Source organism: Alosa sapidissima, chromosome 1 (genome assembly GCF_018492685.1).
Source record: "Alosa sapidissima isolate fAloSap1 chromosome 1, fAloSap1.pri, whole genome shotgun sequence".
Lineage (NCBI taxonomy): Eukaryota > Metazoa > Chordata > Actinopteri > Clupeiformes > Clupeidae > Alosa > Alosa sapidissima.
In genome coordinates, this window is record NC_055957.1 from 1,117,501 (window position 1) to 1,123,134 (window position 5,634).

A 5,634-nucleotide genomic window follows, 5' to 3' on the forward strand; every position below is an offset into this window, starting at 1 on the left:
AACCTGCCCCACAGGAAAACATCTACGATCGCATACCGTTAACAACCGTTTGCACAGTGTGATGAATGAAACAAACAGCCTTACCAGTTAGTGCATTTCCGACAAGATTATCGCTGTTTTCGTCGGGGTAGCAACCGAGCTAGCTAGCTTGAAAGCCGTCCACTAACGTTTCCCAGTGATCTTAACCACAGATTCAGAAGGAACCGATCAAAAGCGCGCAGTCACCCGGAGATGTTTTTAATCCCAATGAGGTATTCGAATCGATGTGGGCACGATCACACCCTAACGTTCGAAGGGCAATGTATGTGCCCGCCACTACCATGACACGGGTCGGCAGCGCGCAGCCAAATGGAACACACAGCTCCTCTCCCTCTCTCTCACACACACACACACACTTACACATTCATACACACTACTCGCCCTGAATTCAATGAAAACCTGCGATGCCTCGCATGACCAACAGAGGGAAGCAGACAGGAGAACCGTCCCTTAAAGGGGCAGCTAGAACGTTTGGTCACTTAAACTTCTTCACCATTGACCGCCCCAGAAACCCACAAAGTCCTCCGACACATATAGGCTATTAAATGTACATGTAGACCCCGCCATTCGGAGCATGACCTCTAAACTTTACTGCTGGCCACAGCTCTAAGACACAAGTTATGGTGTATTTGAGTTGTTGACTACAGGGCTCTGCACGAGACGCTACTATAGTGACATGTTGTGGATGCACTTGTTATTAGTTATGCCTGTTATTCCACTTCACAAAGAAATTGCATTTGTTATTAGTTATGCCTGTCATTCCACTTCACAAAGAAATTGCATTTGTTTATTAAAAATAGTCAGAAGACTGCTCCGCAGTCGCTTCTACGTCCTCGTTGTGGATTTTGTCATTTCTCTGATGCATTACTGATGTGATCTTTATTTAGCATGATGCATTACTGATGCATTACTGATGTGATCTTTATTTAGCATGATGCATTAATGATGTACGGAGCCCCTAAGGGGACATGAGCAAAAAAAAATCTAAAGTTTAATTTCATGTGCTCACGTGAAACTTTCATGTGCTCACGCAAAACTTTCATGTGCTCACGTGAAACTTTCATGTGCAGAATTTTTTTTAAAAGTTTAGTTTCATGTGCTCACGTGCAACTTTCATGTGCTCACGTAAAAGTTTCAGGTGCACACTTGAAACTTTTGCGTGCGCACATGAAAGTTTCACGTGAGCACATGAAAGCCATATTGATGTAGCCTGGCCCATACTGGAGACAGTCACAGCTAGAGAAATGACTACAGTACAGGAATTAGTTGTGCTATATTTTAATCTAGGTCTTCATTATAAGGACATTGCTGCTTTGCTTGCAAGTCGTCACCATTATATGGTTTCGATACGACATTTAAAACGGATTTTAAAGTCTTGTAATCTGTTCCGGCGCAAGGGATACAGCGATTTGGATCAGGCCATTACTTTCATTCATGAACAGCTACAAACATCTGGCCAGCTCCACGGATATAGGTGGATGTACACAAAATGCAAGGAGAATGGATTAAACATAAGGAAAGAGGATGTTCGACTAATTTTACGATAACTAGATCCAAGAGGTGTTGAACTCAGAGTGAGGAGACGGCTTCGTCGCCGAAACTACTTTGCTAAAGGGCCTAATTACATTTGGCACTTAGACTCTTATGACAAATTGAAGCCATTTGGCATCTGTATAAACGGCTGTATCGACGGATTTTCGCGGAAAATCATCTGGATGAATGCATTTACCACAAGCAGTGATCCAAAACTTATTGGTGGCTACTACATGGAGGCAGTGGAAAGGTTGGGTGGTTGTCCAAGGATTGTCCGAGGCGACCGAGGCACTGAGAATGGTAAAGTCAGAGACTGTCAGCGCTTTCTCCGTCGCAACATTCATGATAGCTCTGCTATTGACAGCTACATTGAAGGGGCAAGCACGGCCAATCAGAGGATAGAAAGTTGGTGGGGCTTCCTCAGGAGAGAATCAATGGAGTTTTACATCTGTCAGTTTGCTGATCTGAAGGACCGTGGTTTGTTCGACGGTGCGTATTTGGACAGAGGTCTAATTCAATTCTGCTTCATGGGCATCATCTAGGTAAGCTACACATAGCCTACACTCACTGTTGATTAGGCTGCATTGTTATTTGTTACACACCTGCATTGTTACTGTAAACATAGGTTGTCACAAACGAACCAACGTTGTACAAGGTCTTGGACAAACAGTAGGCCTAACACACAGTGAATGCGTAAAATGAATGTGATGTTGCCTATGATTGCTGAAACAAATTAGATGGATAAATTCATGCTATTGGCAAGAGCAGATCATTTGTTCCTGTGTCTGGATGTTGTGTAACCTACGACATTCTGTATACTAATCAGTTTTGTGATAACCTAAGCAGGGGCGATTCTAGACCTAGAGCTTTGCTGGGGCACAGGCCCCCAACTCCCAATACATTAAAAAACAAAAAAATGAACTGTGCGCGCATGATGAAAGGCTATGAAATAAATGGCTAGCCTGATTTGGACCATCACATATCTCCCCTAGGTCACAGACATCCTCCTCCATACTCTGAATAGTTTTACGTCTAGCCCCCATCATGTTCTCATCCGTTTCTTGCCTGTCTCTCTCCTCCTCCTCCTCCTCCTGCCTGGTACTGGACTGCCCAGCCTGTGCTCTTTCTCCCCTCTCTTCTCTTTGACCTTCTTCTCCTCCTCCTTCTCCTCCTCCAGCACTCTCTCCCTCAATTGTTGTAGCAGCCACTATCCAGCAACATCCAAACACACAGGCATAAGTAGGCCTATACCCGCACCACCAGACTGGCAAGTAGCTTCATCCACCAAGCAATCAGGATGCTGAATACTCTACCCACTCTCCCATCACTGACAGCCCCCCCCACCCACCAGCCAGCCAGGAACCTAGGAAACTAGGATCCTGTCTACCCTAACCCCCCCCCCTCCCAACACCGCCCTGTGGAACTGCACTGTGACTGCGCAGCCTAACGTGTTGCTGCTTCACATCAAGCCTGATATACTTGAATTACTACATACTGCATATCAATGTAAATATACAGGTCACACAAGCAGGCAGCAAGTTTAAACTTCATGTAACTGTTAAGACTATATAAATATACAACACAACTACCTCTATTTTTTTTTATATATATATATATATATGTCCTATATTTCTATTTTGATACATACATGTTCTATATTTCAGTCTTGCACTTTAATTTAATGTTTATTGTCTATGGCTATGTCTATAGTATGTCTATGTCTGTATTTAAAGCATGTCTATGTCTGCATGGGAAAGTAAGAAACGAAATTTCAATTCTTTGTATGACCAGTGCATGTAAAGAAATTGACAATAAAAGCCGACTTGACTTGACTTGACTTGACTTGACTTGATACATACTCACTGCATGAATTTAATAGGCTTTCCTACTAACACAAGGGAAGTTTATTTTTAGTCAAAATTGAGATATACTTCCCTCCCAGGCAAGGGCCCTATAGACATCCTGGCAATACTGCAGTTCTTTGTAGCTTAAAGGAGAATTCCGGTGTGATATTGACCTAAAGTGTATCGAAACATGATACCGAGTGTGAACGTATGTCTCATAGCCCATCTCGGCTTGTCCCCTGCACTCCAAAATCTGGCGCTAGTTAGCCGATGCTACCAACATCTTTTTCAATAGTGGTGCTTCGGCATCGGGCTAGCCATGCAAATAAATCACTGTTTTACACCCATTTACGAGGCTCAATGTATCTCCACACTTCATTGGTAGACTTCCGACAAGTCAAGATGGGCTATGAGACATACGTTCACACTCGGTATCATGTTTCAATACACTTTAGGTCAATATCACACCGGAATTCTCCTTTAAATAGCCTACTAAAGCCTTCATACTGACTTTTGGTGATAATTTGCAAATGTAGCCTATAATAATCTACACAGATGGCTATTCTGATTCTTAGGCTACATTTGCAAATGCAGTAAACTTATTTAAGTTTGCCATTAAACTATTAATCAAATCACAGCACTGGCTATTACCAGCATAAATGTTAATGTTACCGTTAATGTGGGCAAAATTGTCATACCTCCCTCTTCCTCCTCATCTCTCCTCACTGTTCCTGTTCCTCTCCCTCTGCCTCTGTTCAGGAAAACATTTCTGATGTCCATCTCTGAATAGTTTATCAGAAGGCTATGTTTAGTTTTACAGTACAGGACTCTCTCTACAGTAGGTATAAATCATTATTAATTGTCCGCATGTGTGCATGCAGCCTACTGTAGCATGGTGTGTGTGTGTGAGGGAGAGAGCACAAGCTGGTAAACTGTTGCTAAATTTAGGCTACAATGATGCTAAGCATTGAAAAACAGATGCTAGTTATGTGGGCAACACTCTCTAACAGCGATCAACTTGTCATTTTTTCTGTCAAACAAGTTGTGAATTTGTTGTAACATTAAACGGGGGACGACTTACTCTGCTCAAAGTGATGTAACGAGCTCCAACGGATTCCACAGTGTATGTGTGTGCAGTACAACGATTTTCCTGCAGTACAACGAACATGTGAACGATTTTCATTGGTTGTTGCGTTCAATCTTACCCAGCTACAGAGGTGCTATTTCCTGATTGGCTATTATGGCCCCTTTCTTTATTCCTTATCATTTTTTATTGGCTGGTACAGTAAGTGCAGGCTCGAGCCATGATTAAAGCAGGCACGGAGATGCGCTCATGAATGCCGTTTCCAGCTAGAGCCGCGCTAGAATTTTACTGGGGCACTGGAGACTTTTACTAAGGCACGTGCCCCAGTGAATAAGGTCTAGTGACGCCCCTGAACCTAAGTATTAGTGACAGAAGTTGGTGTTAAGGTGGTTGGTGTTAAACTGTTAAGGCTAAGATGTGCAGGAATTGTTCTAGTGTGATTTACTAGTCGTCCAGTAGATGGCGCTCCAACATAAAGAATAGCGATACATTGTATGGTAGTTTTTGTTATTTGTTAGGCCCTAAATTTTAAAAAAAACCATGACAATAACAAATTGCAAAAATTACTTTTTTTTTTATTTATTCCCAATAAACTTTTTTCCAGGATGAATTAGATGAGACAACTCGTGTGTGGGATTCCCATGTCATCAGACCATCAAAGAATGACAGAGTGCCCAGTGGTCAACCCAGAGTCATGTACATGTTCCCTGAACTCCACAGAACTGATGACTGCATTTCCCCAGTGGAAATAGCCGATTTACAGCTTTGTCAGAGTAGCTGCACATTTCGACCAATAGTGCCATGTGACACAGACATCTACAACATCTGCAACTTCCTTAGGGTTGAATCCCAACTGCATTTTCCGGCTGATGCTTATCAAGCATTGGATTTGTATCTGCACTTGAGAAATGAAATCAGGTCCACTCTCTAATTCTATCTACACGAAACACATCAACTTTCTTAAGTCAGCGTGTAAATGATAAATGATAGCCTACTGACGCTGTTAATTCATCTGTTATGTGTATTATGAATCTTGGTAATGTACTGTAGGATGTTTTGCTTTGCCCTCACATCAGTCATGAACAGGGAAATATTGACAGAAGCACAGCAAAGAAATGAAGCATATGACATGAA

General features: G+C 42.4%; 1 protein-coding gene across 2 annotated transcripts in view; it reads right to left on the bottom strand.

The window, feature by feature from the left end:
- itpk1b (inositol-tetrakisphosphate 1-kinase b) overlaps positions 1-407 on the bottom strand; it is a 70,988-nt gene extending 70,581 nt beyond the window's left edge. For both annotated transcript variants that reach the window (XM_042086132.1, XM_042086123.1), the window contains exon 1: positions 85-407. The gene's annotated coding sequence lies outside the window, so the exon portion shown is untranslated. The remainder of the gene's footprint in view (positions 1-84) is intronic.
- Positions 408-5,634: the final 5,227 nt, after the last annotated feature.